Source organism: Coccinella septempunctata, chromosome 2 (genome assembly GCF_907165205.1).
Source record: "Coccinella septempunctata chromosome 2, icCocSept1.1, whole genome shotgun sequence".
NCBI lineage: Eukaryota > Metazoa > Arthropoda > Insecta > Coleoptera > Coccinellidae > Coccinella > Coccinella septempunctata.
The window spans coordinates 54405321-54428233 of NC_058190.1; the positions used below are offsets into that span (position 1 = coordinate 54405321).

The 22913-nt window shown below is 40.1% G+C and overlaps 1 protein-coding gene across 2 annotated transcripts in view; it reads right to left on the bottom strand.

Moving 5' to 3' along the window:
* The window catches only part of LOC123307963 (homeotic protein distal-less-like), a 76097-nt gene that overhangs the window by 40667 nt on the left and 12517 nt on the right, over positions 1-22913 (bottom strand). The gene's annotated exons all lie outside the window — the stretch shown is intronic.

The following is a 22913-nucleotide window of genomic DNA, read 5'->3' on the forward strand; positions in this document are numbered from 1 at the left end:
AACAGATGGAACCTTTCCTTTTGTAATTTTTTCGATTCGCGGTAACCGGGAAAAAAATGCGAGATACGCACACCATCCAAAGACGTACCGCGAATCTGGTCCTACCAAGAAGGTCAGTCAGGTGGTCGACGTCTTCTCAACCCGCGACTCGTCATCTGGCGTTTGACTCCGAAGGAGGTCGAGTTCTTTTCTTACCTGCAACAGAGAAATGACAGAGTTGAAAATCTATCGAACATAGATCGATGTAGACGAAGAACAAGAAGCGATTTGTTGAATGGTACCATTTTCAACTAACTAATCATGTCCTGTCGGATCAACATACGAGATATATTGAAAAATTCTTAGCCTACTACAGAACCGAACAAAATTTCAATGTTTATTATTCAACATATTCTCCTCTTTAGTGGATACATTTATTACAGCGAACCTGCAACGTCTCTAGACCTTTCAAAAAATATGTTTTTTCTTGCTCTGCTAACTAGACCTCCACAGCTTTCATTACCTCCTCGTTGGAAGAAAATTTACGACCTTTTAAACGATTTTTCAGTTGAGGAAAGATATGATAGTCGGATGGAGCCAACTGTGATGAATAAGGAGGGTGTTCTAGTAATTCAAACCCTAAATCACGAATTTTTTACATGGCAACATGAAATTTGTGTGCAGGGGCGTTGTCCTGCAAGAACAAAACACCTTTGGATAGCTTTCCTAGCGTCTTTTCTCTTTAATTTTTTCCCATAGAGTGGTCAGTAATGTCGAATAGTAATCTCCGGTTATTGTTCTACCCTTATCCAAAAAATTAATCATAAATTACTCCATGGCAATCCCAAAAAACTGAAGCAAGAACTTTTCCAGCAAATTTTTGGACACGAAATTTCTTAGGTCTTGGGGAACCAGAGTGTCGCCATTCCATCGATTGTTGCTTTGTTTCTGAATCGTAGAAATGTACCCAAGTCCCATCCATAGTCACAATTCGGTTTAAGAAGTCTACATCGTTTTCAAATAGAGCACAGATCGAACGCGATGCTTCTATCCTTGCACGCTTTTGGTCAACATTCAAACATTTGGGGATCCATTTTGCAACAATTTTTTTCATGTCCGAATTGACGTGAACTATATGATGAACGCGTTCGTATGAAATATTCAGTGCTTCAGTTATCCTTTTTAGCCCAATTCGACGGTCTGATAAAATCATGTCATGAACTGCATCGATATTTTCGGGGACTGACACAGAAACTGGCCTTTCCGATCGGTCATCATCTTCAATGGAAAATTTACCTCTTTTGAAGCTTGCAGTCCAATTTTTCACGGTCGCATACGAAGGACATTGATCACCAAGGGTATTAAACATATCTTCGTAAATCTATTTATCTATTGACCCTTTTAAATACAGGTATTTGACGATGGCTGGATACTCCAATTTTTCGATTTTCACAATTTCGGTGGACATCTTTTTTCTTTTAATTTATTGCGTAACTCTGGTTTACTCTTTTAACCTCAAACTTCACACTGACACTTCTAATGAGTTATTGTTCGTTGCTAGGGTAACGCAATATTTTTTTTATGCATGGAACTGGTCTAGGCCAACTAGATATCAATACATCCTCGAAGCTTTTCACAACTTTCTACCGTAATCCCAGTAATCTAGGATCGCGTTCGTGAAATAACAGATACTGGACGTCCCCAGTAATTGGGTTAATTCCATGCCGATTGTTCATCTGGTCGGGCGCAAGGTCAGAAGCGCATTCATTCTTGAAAAATACGATTTTTTCAGCATCGCGTCACACGAGCGATTCCCGCATCCATACAATATCTAATATATAATAACCCGGCCGTGTTCACACACGCCGAACAACTTAATTACACGGCCGCTCCGCTGCCCAGGAACGATTCCGATGCATTTTTTTTTAAGCGAGCGTCGAGGGACGCGCCCGAAACCGGGCGTCACGTGATACGGGTATTTTTTTCGATCGAGTTCGCCTAGGATGTGACGAAACCGCGATTCCATTATTGCGTTCAAGGATTTTTTCCATTATGACCGTGTTCACGTGGTCGGAACGAAAAACAAGAAGTGGACAATGCGTTTTTGTCGGCTTTCGGGCCTTTTTTCTATGGCGTTTCTATGAAGAGGAAGTCGAATTGTCCGATCGCTTGCGTAACCCGCTGATGATGGCGGCCGCTGCAACGTCAGCGTCCTTCGTGGGCGAAAGAGACTTCCTTTAGCTGTCACGGAATGAGCCGACAATCGCGATGATGTCAGTTTCGACCTATCTGATCCCAACAAGTTTATAGAGAAATCAAGGGAACAGTCCCTTAAGCATGACAAACAATTCAACCAATCTCATCCAGAGAATAAATGTCTAAATCTTCTGGAGTAGCTATATAAGTGTCGCTATAAATGTCGAAGAATGATTTGGCTCGTGTAGATTCAAGTAAATACCTGCTTAAGTAACTTCAGTTATGTAAAAAAGTATGTCCGACTCTGTAAATAGGCTCAAATTTCCGCGATCAATCCTTCTTGGAGCAATATGTCTTTCCTTATAAGCTCTTCTTGAGGTTCTTTACAGTCTAGCAAGTTGCTGAGGGTCAAACTTAAAAATACGGTGGATGGATAAAGCTAAACAATTCCACTTGAAATAGATAGTTACCATCGACTTGCAGAAACAAATTTTCAATTGGTAGAAGACCTAGTTTTCCCCATTCCCAGAAATAGCCTTCTTGACGAATTATCTTTGCTCTGTTATGCAGGCATCTTGCTACACCTAACCTTGTATCAAGATTGTGCTTGGTTTTAATGTCCTTCATCGAAAATTGAACCTTCCTCGAAAATATGTGAAAAATTGAGGTAAACACTCAGCACACAGCTTCTTCATATCTAAATACAACTCGTACAAAATGCACATCTATACTCCATTCACTTTTATTTTAGCACTCGGTTGGCCATGGAAATTTGACACATTTCACTCTGTATAGTACGAAAATATGGGGTTATGAAGCTTGTCAAGACATTCAAAGCATTCAAGAATGCTAAGTTCTTAAACAAAAATCATCTTGCTTCAATATAAGTAAAAGGAATCAAAGGAAGTTTCAAGTCAAGATGAACTTCACCTTTGAACAAATATTTCACATGAATAAACAATTAATAGGACAACTGGCGCGTATTTGTGGCTGTTCATCTCAATACATTGATATAATAATAATAATTAGGTATTTATTGGTATACTTCAAGACATTTACAATGTAAGGACAAGTCAAATGAAAAATAGAAAAATCAATTTTCGGGAACTTATTCTACGATGACATTCATTGAAAATCCTGTAGTGAATTTTTCGCATTAATTCACTCAAACATAAAATATTCTCAAATGCCACCACTTTTTTGGGTCTCCCAATAGAAGGAAATTCAATGTCATCCTCTTCATTCACAATCTTTGCAATTGTGGTAATATTCAGCTGAAGTATAAGTCGTTTAGATTCAGATGAAACATTATATAAATTCTCTTACATTGAATATGTTCGCTTTTCGCTACCATCTGACGTATTGTGGATTTTAGAATATCAGGGTATAACTATTTGAATGAGCGGACCTGAATTCTAGATGGCACTTCCTGAAACCCTGCCTCTTTTTTCAATCACATTCGGCATTTTCGTAATAAAAATTGATATTAGCTGTGGCAACGGCGTTATGACATTATAAATGGAGTATACAAACGAGTGATATTCAATTCATTCTATGTCAACTATTGTCACTCACTTTCACTTTACGGTTGTTCGAAACGATTCTATGAATTTTCTTGGCGTTTTCCAAAGTAACAACCACATTTGGACGTCCCAATGGTTCTGTATCATTCGCCTCTCTGGAATCTTTCTTGAACATCAGAGCTGAGAGGTTTTCGACGAAGCAGATCTTTATTTAGGTAGGTATAAGGATGCTTGAGCGATTTCCATATTTCTACAATGTTTCTTTATTGCGAGAAGAACAGATTCATCAATGTTTCTCCCTTCAAATATGGAAAGGTTCATCGATGAATTTGCAGCATTATTCCATTCAAACAATTCAAGTTCAGGACAAGAATGGATGGGGGAAAAAACATAGCTTAAGTCTTCAATTTGATTATCATGAAGTGAGATTACCCAAAAAATTCCCATTCCCTTGGGTCTTTGATAAGTTCAAGACTCCCCTCATGGGCCCCACGATCAGCAGCTCACTTTCACAAATACCCAACACGAAAAAATTAACTTTTGCGTGTTCGTTGCGAATTTCTACGAATCGTTAACGCGCTCCTAGTTTCGTAATGGAGAAAAAAGCGTTACACCTATTCCACAGGCGTTGCACACACGTCACCTCTCAACTCCTATACGTATACCCTTTATGCTCGGTATAATAATTACAGAGCGCGATCTAATTAGGACATTGCGATTCGCAATTAGCGATCAAAGGTGGTAATTCGATTTCACCCGCGGTTTTTAATCGGAGACAGAACCCCCGAAGGGTGGGTGGCATATATCATGACTCCATATAGTTCGATGATGCTGATGTCGGTAGCGATTTGATCTGAATGACGAAGTGCGCTCTGGGTGTTTCTAGGATTGGAAGAGAGTGAGTCACTGTGGTGTTTAAGAGCGATTTTATGAACACTATCGGATTATTATTGGTAATGAGAGTGATCTAAGTGTAACATATCTACTTTACTCATCAACATACTCTCCTTTCGAGAGTAATAATACATTACTCCCAAGGCAGAAGAGCGTTAACTTAACGCGTATTAATTTAGATGTTGCTGCCGATTTTGAGCGTTCAGCATCGTCACTACGTTGAAAATCAGCGTAACAGTCAATAACAGTTGATTTCCCTGATGCAGAGTCTACATAATACTCAGAAGACCTCTGTACGTCATCCCTATCAAAAAACAATGTTTGATCAACACACGAAATGGCTTTCTATTCATTGTCTTGAAAATGACAAAACCGGATTCACTAAAACAACTGTGGTCTCTGAACTGCCGATCAGAATTCCACGAAATTTTGACTAGTACTATTTGAGGGTCGGTTCTACCCAGAAATCACATGATTCTGTCCACAATGTTGCCAAATATGTGTCATATAGGGTGGTGTAGTAGGTCTTTAGTCTGCAGTTTTTCCGAGCACGTTGAAAGCTTATAAGAGTGGTTGCTCTCAATTTTTTTCAAATTCGCGCTCATACTATCTCATATGAGCTACCTACTTTCCTTTTTATCTTTTCGACAAATGGGGATATAATGTCTCTTTCACGTTGTCTGTGCAATTACGTCTCGGACGGCTAATTGCGATATAAGCATTACCGTATTTTCCGTGGGAAAAATACAGATTTCAGTCCGCAAGACAAGAAGTCCGTTGATATGCTCGAATATTCGCTAATTACCCGTAGATTGTAGGATTTCGTACATTAGAAAAAGATACTTAGGTGCGGATACGATACACGTAGAAAAATACACCATAAAAGCATATAAAAAAGTTCACCTGGATTGAAATTTTCCAATGGTAGCGAATCTGGAGATTCAAGAGGCATAACTGAAACCCTACAAAGTCTTGATTCTCAGATACAAGTAAGAGTTTTGAGACACATGTCAGAAATCTGAGTTGGAAGTCAGAAATCTTATTTGCGAGTTGGAATTCTGGGATGCAAGGCAGAATTTCGAGTTAAAACATGTCAGAATACCTAGTTGAAAGCCAGAAGTCTTAGATATAAGTCCCAATTCCGAGATGCAAGCAGAATTCTGAGATACAAGTCAGAATTTTGAGGGACAAGTAGGAGTTTTTAAATTTCTGGTGAAATTTACGTGTTGCAGTTGGTGGTTAATTTCATTTCTTTTTCGAATGAAATCTGATTACATCAAACAATAGTTACAGGAATCGACTGTGACAAAACAAATCTGATTCGACCCACTCCCACTAATTCATTTCCAAATTCTTGTCTTGTCTCGGATTCCCAACTTGCAATTATTCAGAATTCTCACTTCATTTTACAATTTCTAATTACAAGTTGAAACTCTGAGTTGTATCTCAGAATTCAGTATGATATTGTAACGTTTTCTTCGCTTAATTAAAACGTCCAACTTATTGAAATTATTTATTTACACTTAATACACATATAACTCACAACCTAACTATTACACTACTATTTATTTCCACTCTTATTTATTTCCACTAGTCGCTTGAACTATAAATGTACTTGTACTTCACTTGCCTACCTGCTCCTCCGCTGGGCTTATATAGGCGCCGGAAACATTCAGGTAGATTCGCGGTTATTCTGGAATCTTTCGCGACCGCTCTGGTTCTCGAAAGGTCCGACCGCAAGGGCCGGACTGGTTACACTGTCCCCTCCTTAAGCCTGTTCTGTCCCAGAACAGATTTAGTGAATCTCTCCGAGGACCGTGGCGAAACTTGCAGTCATCACCATTCCTACAGTAGCCATTCTGATGGAAGTAGCACTCCACAGTTTTTCCAGGCTCCCTGGCCTGCTTTGGGTTGAAACTGCACACCAGGATCCGTATACCAGTCCCCTGAAATACCACCTCCAGCATGCTTCGCACAACTCGCCAATTCAGCTGGTCCAATCCACAACCGAGCTTGGGAACAGCTAATTTCCTAACTCCAAAGCGTTGAAGGTCTTCTTTCAAGCTATGCAGTGCCGTCCATAGATTTTGATAGGTTGGCTTCTGATAGGAATGTCGCTTGGTGACTAGGTAATAAATGAACCGACCTTCAGCCTTCAATTTCAAAACTTTTCCGATTCTTGGCTGCTGTCGCAATAGTTGTTCCTGACGTCCAAATTTATTTCTGAATACTCTTGCTATTCCTTTGCTCATACGAAGGTCCTCTGCCACGCAATGAGCGAGAGAGTATTCCTCAGACACGGTAAAGAGATCTTGATGTACTTCCTGTGTAACGCCGAATCGTGCAACGCGTATCTCACCATAACAATCCATAAACTTTTGGTAATCGCTGCTACCTTGCATCGGGGCTTCCACAAGACGTACTTCTTCTTTGTCCTGCGCGTACGGGGCTAATCGGTTGAAATGGACAACCTTTGGTTTTCCTCTGGGGAGCTTCCTTATCCGGTAAACTACATCATTTATCCTCTTGATTATTTCATACGGTCCCTCCCACTGTCTCTGCAGCTTTGGTGAAAAACCTCTCCTCCTCTGTGGATTATGTAGCCACACCAGATCTCCAGTGGTGAATCCACCTTCAATAGCCTTGATGTCGTAGCGCATTTTCATTCGGTCACTTGCTTGCTGCATTTGATTGCGTACCTTGTCATGAATGTAATCCAGCTTGTTCCTTAATTTACTAACGTAGTCCTCCCCAGCTACGTCTTCTCCAGGCTTACATCCAAACTCTAAGTCGCAAGGCAGCCTTATTTCTCGGCCGAACATTATACTGGATGGAGTTTCCTTGGTAGATTCTTGAAAGGGGCCAGCGATGTCGATAGCTACTCGTTCCATGGGGGATCCGACGTTATATTGCTTCATTGCTTCATAGCAGCAGCACAAACCTTGCATCTTCTACACCAATCTTTAACGTCCCTCTTACAATTTAGCCAATAAAATCGCTGCCTGACTTTTTCCAACGTCTTAGTTATCCCGAAATGCCCACCTGAAGTTCCATTATGTAGTCTGGTCAGAATGTCTGTCACACGGCTCTTCGGCACAATCCACTGAAGTCTCTGCTCAGTTCCATCTTCATTTTCCCAACAACGTTTCAGAAGACCTCCATCAATCTTCAACGTTTCCCATTGTGCCCAATACGACTTTACATTCTGGCTCAGTCTGGACACTTCTTCCCAAGTAGGTCGTCTACCGCTCTTCTTCCAACTCAGGATTACTTTCAAGTCGTTATCTTCTTCTTGTGCCCTTTGAATTTCTTCAGGTAGCCAGTCGTCTTCGATTACGGTGGTCCGCCTTAAATCGATCTTTTCTTCCAGACGCGAACAATGGCTGCAATTCTGGGGACACTCAATGGTTTTGGTCGAGCCATTGTCTACCACAGCGACTCCTTTTATTTTCCCAGCTGTAGTCCTTTCAAATTCTGGACGATTTTGCTTGAAATACCTCCTTTTGTTGTAGTTCCAGCACACAGCATCCTTTTTCCTAGCAAGCAATATTCTGCGGACTTTTTCTCTGACAATCTCCTCAACAGATCGATCTGTTTCTTGCTCTTGTCTTACACGAAGGTGTCCCCTATGCGACGCTTGCTTCGCTGCTTCGATTTCCAAAGCCTGGGCTAAGGCATCATCTACGGTTCTAGGGCGTGCTAGTCTCAGGGCTTGTTGTATTTCACAATCCTTTATCCCATCCACGAATGTCTGGATTGATAGCTGTTCCAGGAAGCTATCTGGAGCAGATGGATAAGCCAGCCTGACTAATCTCGCCACATCAGCTTCAAACTCCTGGAGATTTTCCCCTGTTTTCTGCACTCGGTTCTTTATTTGTGCATGGTATACTTGTTGCAGATGAGCATCGCCATATCTCATCTGAAGTTTCGATGTAAGGACTTCGTAACAGGCTTGTTGACTCTCCGGAATCGTCTGCAGAATGTTGAGTGCCTCTCCTCGTAGAGCTATAATTAATGCCGTGGCTTTTTCGTTGTCATTCCAATTGTTCACCAGGGCAGCAGCTTCAAACTGTTTTTGATATGTCGACCAGGGTATTTTTCCATCAAAAGTTGGAGGCTTGATCTTCATTCTACTACCTTCGCCGTCATTTTCCGCTTTCGCTGTGCTGTAGGGTGTTGAAGCCAGAAAATCTGTTCTGTTTGACATTCTTTTCAAGGAATCTATCAACTTGGAATGATGTTCAATTATTCCTGCCATTTCTTCAAACTTGCCGTTAACCTTGTCAAACTTTTCATCAACTTCGTCAAATTTTCCACTCATTATATCGAATCTCTCGTCCACTTTATCGAATTTTTCATTTATGGTTTCCAGTTTCTCATCCAATTTATCTGATAGTTGACTCACCACATCGTTACAATTTTCCCTAATCTGGTCCATTTTCTCATTCAATTTCTCATCAATTTTCTCATTTAATTTTCTGGAATTTTCTTCCATTTGTTCATTCAACTTACATGAGTTCTCGTCCATTTTCTCATTCAATTTTCGAGAATTTTCTTCCAACTTACAAGAATTCTCGTCCATTTTCTCATTTAATTTTCTCAAAAAGTCCATTACCGCTTGAGTCTCCATCGCGTTCTGCAGTCTTGTGGTCACTGGCATGAACTCCAAATATCCAAAATTATTCATTTAATTCGAGCGATGTTGAACCGCACACTTGACACCAATGTAACGTTTTCTTCGCTTAATTAAAACGTCCAACTTATTGAAATTATTTATTTACACTTAATACACATATAACTCACAACCTAACTATTACACTACTATTTATTTCCACTCTTATTTATTTCCACTAGTCGCTTGAACTATAAATGTACTTGTACTTCACTTGCCTACCTGCTCCTCCGCTGGGCTTATATAGGCGCCGGAAACATTCAGGTAGATTCGCGGTTATTCTGGAATCTTTCGCGACCGCTCTGGTTCTCGAAAGGTCCGACCGCAAGGGCCGGACTGGTTACAATATCTCAAAATTCTGTGTTGTACCTCAGAATTCCAACTTGTAGCTCAGACTTCTGACTTATATCTCTACATTTTGTGTAAAAGGTATCTCAGAATGTTTGAATTCCAACCTGTATCTCAGAATTCTGACTCTTATCTCAGAATTCTATGTTGTATCTTTGAATTCCAACTTGTAACTCAGAATTCTGACTTATATCTCGGCATATTGTGTAGTAGGTATCTCATAATGTTTGAATTCCAACTTGTATCTCAGAATTGCGACTCATATCTCAGAATTCTATGTTGTATCTTTGAATTCCAACTTTTAACTCAGAATTCTGACTTATATCTCGACCTTAAGTGAAGTAGGTATCTCAGAATGTTTGAATTTCAACTTGTATCTGAGAATTCTGACTCATATCTCAGAATTCTATGTTGTATCTTTGAATTCCAACTTGTAACTCAGAATTCTGACTTATATCTCGACATATTGTGTAGTAGGTATCTCATAATGTTTGAATTCCAACTTATACCTCAGAATTGCGACTCATATCTCAGAATTCTATGTTGTATCTTTGAATTCCAACTTGTAACTCAGAATTCTGACTCATATCTCAGAATTCTATGTTGTATCTCAGAATTCTATGTTGTATCTCAGAATTCTATGTTGTATCTCAGAATTCTATGTTGTATCTCAGAACTCCAACTTGTAACTCAGAATTCTGACTTATATCTCGACCTTATGTGAAGTAGGTATCTCAGAATGTTTGAATTCCAACTTGTAACTCAGAATTCTGACTTATATCTCAGAATTTCATGTTGTATCTCAGAACTCCAACTTGTAATTCAGAATTCTGACCTATATCTCAGCATTCTGTGTAGTATCTCAGAATCCTGACTTGTATCTCAAGAATTCCGTCTAGGAATTTATGATTCTCACTTGTATCTCAGAAGCCCTACTATCAAGTTTGTATTATACTTCAACGCTTTCGTAGGAACCTAGACATTCCGAGAAACAATGATCAAGAGGGAGTACAGAGATGAAAAAACGTAGACACGGAATGAACCAATAGATGGACGGAACATCTGCCATGGCAAAAACGAACCAATCGAAACGAAAAACTCCAATTCGAACGGGGAATAGAGACATATCTCGTATAGAAAACGTAACGAAGATAACGCTAAAAAGCGGCGTTCGATTTTTTCCGCGATCGACGACACTGGCATCGGCCCCTTTTCCGCAGGCTAACCATAGGTGGTACTTTGGATGGTACTGACGGGCAGAAGTACCCTACCCGCATGCCTCGACGTCCCGTCTAATTGATTCGATAATGAACGCTTATTTACAGATATAGCCTGCTTTGTTTCTGTTTGTGTACACATAGTTTTAATATAAAAATGCGCGGTGAGGTGGAATGGACGATGGTGCATTTCTAAAAGGAAGCGCCTACGTGTGGATCCCGATGGCAGCCGACCAGGGACGGACTCGCTCCCAAATGGTACTTTCCACGATGAAATCAAAAACAAAGACAAAACAAAGTGGGGTTTGGGTATCATAAATGCTGCAAATTTGCAATCATTTGCAGAGATTCTGTACAATTCTTCAATTGCAAAAAGAGGGAGAGCGTTATGAAGCCTTCTCCCAAAAATATCAGCTCACTTTTTTACCGAAGCATGGTTTCAAGCAAGCAGAAGAAGAACGGCTCTGATGAGGGACATATGGGGCATGATAGACCCCATCTTCTCAGGGCACTGTTAATATGTTACCTACCCCTGGAAACCACTGAAATGACGGGAAATCATTAAGAGTAGAGTAAAAAAATCTACACTCTACAGTTGGTCTTTGAGCCACACATTGGGTTTCCAAGAATTTCCCCAAATAATGTAGAATTGTAGGTTAGTTTTTACTCCTGAACATTCAGAACACAGAATTCCAACACCTTACATTTACGATTGGAAAATTGTTAAATATACATGTGTTCCTAAATTGTAGGTACAAGAGAAAAGAGGAGATTCCTAGAGTTATTTTAAGAAAAAAGGTCCCATGAACATAGGATCGCAAACGTGTCATTTTCGAGATACAGGGTGGTCAAGTTATCATTTTTTCCAAGTTTTTCTCTTATAGCATATAGCATCTACAAGATATTCTACTGAAATTTGGCATGAACATTAAAATTTATAGTTCACACCATGTGACATGCCAATTTCTAGAGCACTGTGCCCTATTTTCCTCCAAAACCTTTTTTTTTTGGTGAGCCACTGTTAATTGGAAAAAATTTAAAAAGAAGCTTGGTTGTTATACTGAACTTACGTCCAGTTTCATAATCAAATTTTTTAAAGTCAATTTAAGCTCAAAGATTCCTTTACCTACTGCCATTTTAAGTAGTGTTCAAGCTTTAAAATTAAAGGGACTTTAGGTTTGATTATGAAACCGGCCGTTTATGGTCTCTTATAGTTTCGTCGTATCTGCTACAGATTTCGAAAAAAAAAAATTGAACGATTCTCTCGAAATCCACAGAAAAATTCGAATTGTCATAAAAAGTCAGTATGTAGGCTGTGGTGAATCAATACATTGTTAGTTTTGAAGCTCGATATTTCTAATAATGAATGTGTTTTGACATCAATCCAAAAATTCCCGATTTAACACCCTGTATTTCGAAATCAAACGTATCCCATTTTCATAGGACTTTTTTTTCTTAAAATAACTCAAGGAATCTCCGCAATTTAACGACAAGGTAGTGCTTGTACAACAGTTAACCGCAACTATCACAAATGGCAGAGATTTTAAGCAAAATTCATTTGCACATTTTCCATCAAGATACTACCCTCTTGAGATAACTTGCCTCGGAATGTTTTACGTGCACCACCCCGTATAAATACTCTCACACTTCGAAAATCTTACAAAATTTCACATTCAACGAAAATGGATCGGTCCACATCTACGTAGAATTTTCTAATCCGGTCCTGCGTCCAATAACCGCGTTCAACTTCACGTGGGATACCTCCGCATCGTGTCAGCGAGGCTTAACCGGCGATGTCGAGCAATATACACGGTCCCCCGACCCTTTTACCTTTTCCGTTAAAACGTGGAAGTCACATACCGTAAATTGACGTTTTATGACAGTAACAGGAAATTTCAAACTCGGAACAATGCCCGTTTCGGTCTTTCCACCAGAAGGGAAGAGGCAGAGCAGATCGCAGCGACCGGTTGGTAGTCCAGAACCGACGGCGATCGATTCGCGTGGATTTATATACGGTAGATAATCACAAAGTACCTATACTGACTGTGGGTGTGGCTTTTGGTATCTGGAGATAGCTCCCTTCTTCAAGGAAAGTCTTGTGGGTCGTCTGTAGAAATATCGGTGACTTTGGGGACATGAAGTCCCAATATACGTCAGTACAGGCAGTTTGCACCAGAATCTCATTTGTTGGGAGAGTCAAATATTGATCGAAATACGCCAAAAAACTGATGGATCCGAGAAGTTTGTGAGAAGTTGATCCAAGCAAGTCTTGTGGGTCGTCTGTAGAAATATTGGTGACTTTGGGGACATGAAAGTCTCAATATACGTCAGTACAGGCAGTTTGCACCAGAATCTCATTTGTTGGGAGAGTCAAATATCGATCAAAATACGCCAAAAAAACTTATGGAAGTTTGGGAAACCTAATATTCTGAGACTAGTTTTGGAGGGTTTGAGAGAAGCCGACGTTTCGACATATCGAGTATCCTCTTCAGGATGATCCGAAATCGATTGGTCTCCATCATCGCGAAAAAAAAAATTATCAATTGGACATCCGAGCATGCGAAACCTTCCAGTTCCTTCTCCACATTCTCCGAGGTATACACGAGGAATAGCAGCCCGACCATCATCATCATCATCATCTCCAGGCGTGATTTATTCGATTCCTCACAATATCGATCGTATTTCATCTAGCGACCACGGTAAATACACCGCCTCGGCCAGCGCCTACTACCTCGTGGATATTTTGAAGCGTATTTTCGCCCGTGTTATAAATCGAAAGAAGAAGAAGAGGAGACGCGCCATGGGACGGCGGTTTACATGTCCGATGGGCGTTACTGAATTATTCTTTTTAGTTCCAGCTCGTGAGGCTATGCAAGCAATATGGGCGGCGTAGGTACACTCAAAGGAAGAGTGTGTATGCGGTTTGGCGATTTCGAATTGGGTGTACTTCTTCTTCTTCGTACGTGACGCGGTTGCCACGGAATTGTTTGTCGATGATTCCGGATCGATGTTTCGTCTGATGTGGTGATCGATTCTCTGCCTGCTGACCGCATTCCTGTGCGTGGCCATCTATGGACGTTGCGACGGGTTTCGGGATGTAGGTGGAGGTTTGGTTGAGAACCATAGAATATCATATACTTTTCAAATCTAACCTCGAAATAAATTATCGTGTAAGGAGAATTTCAGGATGGGAATTCGTGTTTGTTGGCCACTGTTCACGTGAATTGGGGGACCCGCCCATTCCGCTGGAATATCATGAAATACTTCCCTTTTCCGCTCTGTTTCACCCCCCCAGACGAACTCCCACGAGACCCATATCCTTTAACGGACAAGATATATCGGAGATCTATCGGACGGTAGAAACGGTAGATCATTGACGCCGACATTGAAACAGGTAACTTTTCGGCAAATATACAGGGTGAATCTTTGACTCCTACAAATATTTAACAGTAGATTCTTGAGGTCAAAATAAGAAACACATTTTTCTCATATAATTTTTTCCGATTTGGTCCTGATAAAAAGAAATATCCATTTTAAATTTTCATAATGGGCTGTGCCACTCCTGAAAAAACAAAATTACCTTCAGAATAACTAACAAAATCTGTGACACTACACATCTGTGGATCTTTTAAACATAATTGTACTCAGCCAAAGTACTCAGTTTTTTAAATTTCACATATAATTTTTTAATTTTTGAACATCAAATTACTCGAAAACGGCGCATTATACGAGAAAATATGAAGAATACTTTTATTTTACAAAACGTTCAAATATTCATTAGATAGCGTCCAACTTAATTTCAAGAGTTGGATTCTTTGAATTTTTGGTATTTTTATGGTACGTAATGATCATAATGAGAAAACTGGAAAACGTTGGTGATATCTTGTGTTCGAAAAAGATTCATCAAATGAGTGAAAAACTGTATTCCGAAATTCATCCCATTCGATAAATCCGTTTGTGAGATAGAACTAAAAATAACATTTTTCTATGGTTTTTCAACAGCCTGTATCTTTCAAACGGAGCCGATTCAGAAAAAATGGTGAAGGAAAAAAGTGTTTCTTTTAACCTCAATCATCTACCGTTGAAATATTTATACGAGTCAAAGAGTCACCCTGTATATACCGCTCCACAAAAGTTCAGAAACTTTGTGAGAATTTCCGAAGAAGGGAAGAAGATAAATCAAATATTTACTCTATTATATCTGAACCTCATTATTTTACCTTCTTATTATACATCTTGGTCTTATATAAAGAGAGGAGAAAAATGCCTAGTGATTTCCTAAAGACTCCCGCGATCTGAAAACGCGATAAACAACATCCGCATCTCCGTCTCCAACATATAAAATACATCCGTTGACAATAACCAAATTAGCCTCAACAATCTTTCGACTAATCCCTCATCGTCTGCCACGAACGCGTTAAAAAAAATGGATACACGCCGATACCGTCGAGATACAATGATGGTAGCGCAGAAACTTACGTAACATGACGAAGTTTCCTCAAAATAATTACCGGTTAGTTTTTATAGGTTTTCACACGCATGACATCTCCGAGAGATGGATGCCAGATATACATATACACGTTTCCGCTACACTCTCCATCTAGAAGGAGGCCTTGAGCATGTAACCTAGGAGTTGTCATCATTCGTTGGCCGCGGAGAATTGAAAAAGTCGTTAGGATGCAATTTGGTCGTTTGGGTCGGTGCGCGTTTGGTTAATGTAGCCAGAAGTGGGACGGGGGGAGAAAATTACAGGGTCACGTGGGCGAGAGAAAAACCCCCGGACGTTTTTTATGGGGTGAAATTCGGTGATATACTTCATTCAAATTTATTTTAGCAGTCGGTTGACCATGAAATAATTTTCTCAACTTTTTGTAACTAGAACGAAGTTAGGTTGGCACTCATTAAATGTCGTTAATGTCATAACGCCGTTGCCACAACTAATATTCAATATCAATATCAACTAATATAAATTTTTATTACGAAAATGCCGAAAGTGATTGAAAAAAGAGACAGGGTTTCAGGAAGGGCTATTTCAAATTCAGGTCCGCTCATTCAAATAGTTATACCCTGATATTCTAAAATCCACAATACGTAAGATGATATCGAACATATTCAAGGTAAGAGAATTTATATAATGTTTCATCTGAATCTAAAAGACTTATATTTCAGCTGAATATTTCCACAATCAGAAAGATTGTGAATGAAGAGTATGACAAAGAATTTCCTTCTATTGGGAGACCCAAAAAAGTGGTGGCATTTGGGAATTTTATGTTTGAGTGAATTAATGCGAAAAGTTTACTACAGGATTTTCGATTAATGTCATCGTAGAATAAGTTCCCAAAAATTGATTTTTCTATTTTTCATTTGACTTGTCTTATAAATTGTAAATGTCTTAAGCTACCAATAAATACCTAATCATTATAATTATATCAATGTATTAAGATGAATAGCCACAAATACGCGCGAGTTGCCCTGTTACTTGTTTATTCATGTGAAATTTTTGTTCAACGGTGAAGTTGCATCTTAACTTGAAACTTCCTTCAACTACTTTTACTTATATTGATGCAAGATGATTTTTGTTGAAGAATTTAACATTCTTGTAATTATCTGTTAATTCCTTCGGGAGATACCCATTCCCAACCACTGCATCATATGCATTTAATCTTCGGGTTAATATTTTTGAAATCTACAAATGATGTAAGCCAAAGAAGATAACGAACATTAACTCTCCTCAAGCTAGTGCATATTATGATATTATACTGATCTCTTGTATTTTCCATGCAAATAACTGGATTTGGTATGTCTTCAATCAGTTTGTATAAACTTCAATTATGTTCGTCACATATTTTCCGAAGAGATTCGACATTGTGATAAAATACGTAATAACAGAAACTTTTACTTAGAACGGGCAACATAGCGTTGATTTAAAACCCAAAAATGTTCTGACAAGCTTCATAACCCCACATTTTCGTACTATACAGAGTGAAATGTGTCAAATTTCCATGGCCAACCGACTGCTAAAATAAAGTTGAATGAAGTATAGAATACGAACATGCATCAATGTTTTACCGCGCAGTCTAGAGAACTAAACGTCAATCTGACGTTTGGTAAATCTTAACCACAAAAATGAAACGTGATTATTTTGATTTTTGATCAAATTTGCAAGACACGCACAAATAGATGGCGAATGTAATTAGTAATAATAGCGAGCAGAGCTTAAGACTGATTCTCCTGATAAAATATAAATATAGGAATGAAATTGGATAATTTTTTGTCACGTACGCCAAACGTAAATGTAAACAAATCAACGATCACAGAATAAACTCCCACTTGACGTTTCTTACGGATACAACGGTCACAGACAGGGGTGGGTAGTATAGAATCAACTCGTCGATAGCGAAGAAGAGTGTTTTTGGCCTCAGCTATTTCATTATTTTTATAATTTGCTTTCTACCAGTATCAAAAGGGTTTTACTCATTATCCCCTATTTCTCCACGAGTAGATTCTATCTTTATCGTACCAAAATACCATCTTATAAGAATAAAATCGCCGTCGGCGACCTTTAATCTCTACCTGGCAGTTCCAGGGACCGATTTGTGTCACAAACCGGCACCTGTCACGTGCGACAAAAGTCGTTACACATCTACCACAACAATCTGCGTTCGATCCGAATCAATTAGTGCCAATTAATGCGAGCGGATCGTTTTCTTACGGGACCCATCTACAGGGTGGCGAAAATAACCTTTCGTGTTTCGCGCGTCGACCGACGACGTCTTCAGGTTTACGAGTCGCACATGAATAAAATATCCCGCAGTCACGGCGGCGCTGCTATCGGAGCGGTTCGCGTAGAAAGACACTCGGTTGATTGATTATAACATTCTGTTCCAGGTGTTTCGACCATTATAAATTAATTTCTCTCGTGGAAAAATATCACCGGGTTATTTATTCATTCCCGGTGTACTTAATTCAGTTGTTTTTGCCAACCTCTTTTCCTCCGTCGATCGTTAAGAGCGACGAGACAGGGTCGGATCCGACAGGGGGCATAACAAAACGAGGAAACCATCCCTGATGATTTCAACGGATACGAAACGAAGATTTTCGCGGTCTACATCACGTACACGTATCTACAACTCAGGCAACAAACACCTACATGAAGCGGTAACAAATCATCATAGAAATACCAGTTATGCAAATCGGGGAATGAGAAACGTCCAAAAGAACGAAACGGACATCAATCAAAACATCCTTTGCGGTGAAATCGGATTTTTAAATTGCCTGCATATCAGCGGAGGATTGAATATAAAATGAAATTATCATTTTACCTCTGATAGAGTGGCGTTGTAGCTAGGTACAGAACTAACTGGAACCGTGGCTTCATTATGCATTATTCATTTAAATTAGTTGCATATAATGAAAACGTTATTAGTACGAACGATTAGGGAAAAATGCACGTTTCCTCCGGGAGAAGAACTTATAAAACTTGCTTCCTTTTGTGTATCTACCTATATAATCTGATAGGAGAAATAACTTGAGCTTCCTGAAATTTGGTTTTTTGACGTTCAACAGACGCAAATATAAACAAATCCACGATCACAGATCAAACTCCCACCTGACAGATTGACGTCAGTGTCACAAGATCACAGAGACAGGGATGGGTAATACCGATTCCACTCATCGTTAGCGAAGTGTAGTGTTTTCGGTCTCGGTATTTACAAGAATCATTTCATGGGCTCGTAAAGATAGATCTGTTGGCCTACTAGTGTCCATAAATAATCTCGAAGCTTCGGTACCGCCTATAGACCACTTTCAGAACGGTTTTCTGGTACGAAACGCTCAATATGTGTCAAAGATTTTACGACCCGCATTTTCCGAATCGTTCGAAACGTAACTGTTCAAACGGCAATAAATCATGGCCGTATTTCTTTGTAGCGCACACATATACAGATAAGTCCAGGTATATACCAACTACCGTCGGACAAAGTCTAATTTACAAGACAGCTGCATTATCTCATACGCGAACAAGTGCATCATACGATTTATATCTACGTGCGAACATAAATTAAGGAAAAAACAAAGGAGACCGTGGGTACGACTCTAGTTTTACGACTGGCCGCGTGGAACCTCCATGCACCTTTTTTACGATCGATATAAAATCATAAAAGTGAAGAAATTGAAAGAGCGGGACTTAATGACCGGCAGAAAAAATCAGGGGAAAAACACCTGCGTGTAACGGACGAGGCCAATAAAATCGGTTTTATTCCGCGTTCGAGTTTATAATATTAATTTATCTCAGTCGTGCTCGGCCAACATTCAACGATGTGAAATAGAAAAGATTGATTTGGCAAACAAATTCAAGTCAAGAACAAATGTCAGTCGATTCGTCGTTTTTATCAGTTTACCCACCCCTGGCTCGACCACAGATTCATATGCCTTCTCTATGCGACATCTGTATGATGATGTAAATCTATGATTCTGACAGTTTCAAGGTTCTTTCAATTCGCGGAAGGTTGCTGTAATCCGTCGCCATATAAGATTTTCCTCTTCGCAACCCAATTACCCAAAAGAAGGAATCTTCGCGGGGAAAGGAGGACACGTGAGACATCCTGGGAAAAGCGAAAAGGCATCCGAGGGAAAGCCAGACTGTAATTTTCCTCAGTCACGTCAACATCGCCGTCTGAGGCTCGTTAGTGGATCGGGTCAAATGTCAAAAGGTTTTCGGTTCCCTGTAATTATCGGCGGAGCGAGGACTCCGTGCGACGCGGCGTTGCCACACATACGCGGTGGAGGCGTGCCCCCCCCGATTCCCCCTAGGGCTTTACGCGCGACGTTCCGTGATGGATGCGCGCCGAAAATTTCGACGGGCATTCTACGAACGACCGGGAGAAAATCGTATATATATACGGGGCGAAAAAAATCGGTAGCGAACAATGTCGTCTTCAATTATTTCACCGACTTCGCGATTTTTTCGGCCTCTTCTTTGGAGACCGCCGAAAAATTACGAGCTCGCGAGTGTGTGAAAAGGAAGAAGAGCGGCAGGGCCGCATCCGCCCTCTCGCGGTAGAGGAGAGAATCTAAATCGCTTCGAACGTCAACGCGAACCACAAAAATCGATACATGTACATTTCGCGTCAAAATCTGTCACCCTTCGTTCTATGATTCGACCGTTGACACATCACATACACGGCGGTCTGTGAACTGCCTCATAGATAAACACTATAGACGGGAAACTCACGGATAAAATTTTGTTACGAAGAAAAGCGTAATCAGAAAGGATTTATTCTTCGAATTCCTAATAGTCCAGCTTCTGAAGAATTATGCCAATCATAACTCTATAAGGAACCATAAGAACAGGCAATTTTTTCTCTTCTTTCACTGTTACTCGTTGCTCTTGAATTTAGGTATATAACAATATTTCTTCCCAACGAAAACTTATAATAAAATGAACAAACAAACTTGAAATCGAATGTTGATCATTTGACATATCAATTTCACACACAAGCGCAGAATCAAAGATTAACTTAGGTTATGTTACAAAGTCACTCTAGATTATGCGCAGAATTATCAGCGTAGGAAACTAACATTTTTTCATATTAATTCGCTGACCTTTCAGAGATGGCAGCAGTTCACTCGGTTCACGTCATTACTGAGGGAGTTTCACCCCCCTGAACTGCCTGAAACTTAGCACAGAATCTTGTAGAATTGTTCGAGAATCTCTCAAATATATGCAGAAATAGCATCGTGGTATTGGATAAACCCCAGAGGTTTATGAAAATTAGACCGTATTTTTATAGATTCTTCATTAATTTCGAAATCCATCATTACGTCAACATGATATAACTTACGATTCGTTGACAATCGGCCATGGTTTCCATGACGACGCAAAGAGATCGTGCATTTCCGTAAAACTGACTTTTGTTCGGAATTGTCATAGATATCAAACGAATCAACCCAAGTTTGGGTTATATCCATCGATCGACATATTCGATTCGAGACGATCGAACCAGAGAGACTTAATCGTCGAAAACGCCGGTAGCCGCTACCCTGAATCCGCACGTGTGCACAGAATATATCACCGACGGGGCCCCCGTTCTTCTTCTTTGTGATGCTCGCCGAACGGCCCGCGCAAAAACTAGTCGGCAGCGATGCGACTCGGTCCGAGTCCACCGATCCGCATAGCAAATGAGCCCATCGATAAACATTTGTATTCGACATTTGTGGTGGCAACGGTGACACCTCATTTGTCAATATAAATTATTCCGAAAGCGATGTCTTCATCTCGTACTACCTCTCTCGTCGCGTCAGAGCCGAAGACGGTTGCATGAAAAAGTCGATCGGACGTCGAATTTTGCGTTCGGTTTCAGCTGCCGAAATTTTCCGCCGTCTCCGAGGGTTGACAGATTGGGTAGAATAAGACGTTTCAAAGAATTTTGAGTTTTCAACGACGAGTTCTCATTGGAAAAATAACCAGAATGGCTGAGTTGAGTCGAATGAGAATTCCTACTTTATCCGGCAAAATACGAAGACGGGTGTTGCGGGAAATCGACTTTTTTCTTCTTCTTTTTTTCGTGGTCCGAAACCCGTTTCTCATTTCTCCGTATCCAGCACGCGGTCGATACGGGGGTTAAGCAACCCGTCCCACGAAGAAGACCACGTCGACGTCGACGACGGTTCTGGTGGGCGTAGACGAGAAGAACCCGGTCTGCTGGCCTCAGCCGGCGTTATTCATGCCCAGCCGCGGCCGCTCTCCGATCTGATATGTCCCGGGAACGAAATTACACGTTGCCGGGGAGAAAATATAATAATAAATTCCGATAATTATCGTTATTAAACGGCTGAAAATGGGCTTTATTATATTTGTTCGTAATTTTTCACGAGCAAAATATGCAATTTTCCGGTAGTCGTCCGCCGTGGTCGGAGAGGGCACGGCGCGAGCCGTGACGTATTAATCAACCCACCTAAGGATTCCAGGGGGATTTCCCTCTAACGGACGTTGTTTATTATATACGCACTCCATTGTGTCGTCTCTTCTTCTCCGCACACATATTTGCGTTTATCCCCCCGCGATTCGCGATTTCGAGTTAGATCCGGCAACGTCGGAAACGAAAATCCGGCTCGAAGGACCAATTAGGATCAATAACTGGAAACGTGTTGAAATTTTGAAGAAATGATTCCACTAACAATGCTCCATTAAATATGAAATCAGAAGCAAGTAATACGTAGATTCCAATGGAAGAATTGGAGAAAAAAAATTCTCCACTCGTCGTTTTCGTATTTTTCCATAGAACTACTGGTTCTCGACGAAATTAGATCGCCATTGAACAATTATTCTTGTAGCCCTCAGAAAAGGTATCATATAGTTTTCACCCAGTTTTTTTCAGAGGTTTATCTTTTCTGATATAATCCATTAAGTGGGCGACTTTCTGTCAAGCGTGAGATGCATCGGGGACGTCGTTCTGATTTCCAGAGAGGAAGTCGCAACGCCCTTATCGTGATGGAATCGGCAAGTCATCATAGTAGCCCATTAAGCGAAGCCTATACCACGAATGTTTATTTGAAGAACTCAATTTGCCGGTGAGTCCGCGCTACTCGATTCAATACCGTTCGAAAACTTGTTATTGATCTATCAATTACTTATAAATTAACTCAACTTCCAACATAATATCCTGGGCATGAATAAACTTCGCGTATCATATAAATCGATTCATTACTCACGGACTAATTGCCGATCAATTATTCATTCAACGACTCCTTCAAAATCTGCCGGGGAAATAGGAAATCTGCTACCAGCAACACAATTCCTCAGATTTTGTAATGACTGCTCCATAGAACGGTGTACAAAGGTTAGAAATAGAATATCGAACACTTTAATCGTAAAATAAACACTCACATTGTATATTTCAAATATAAAAGATACTACCGCTATACTTCTCACAAGTTAAATAGATTTTTCGGAGGACTGAAACCGTTTATTCGATGAGGAGACAGTGTCACGCGTCAACATTTTCGTCGATTCTGTCAAATCGTAATTTCATAGAAGAATATCCAATATCCATTCACGGTATAATTTCCGACAATGAATAAATT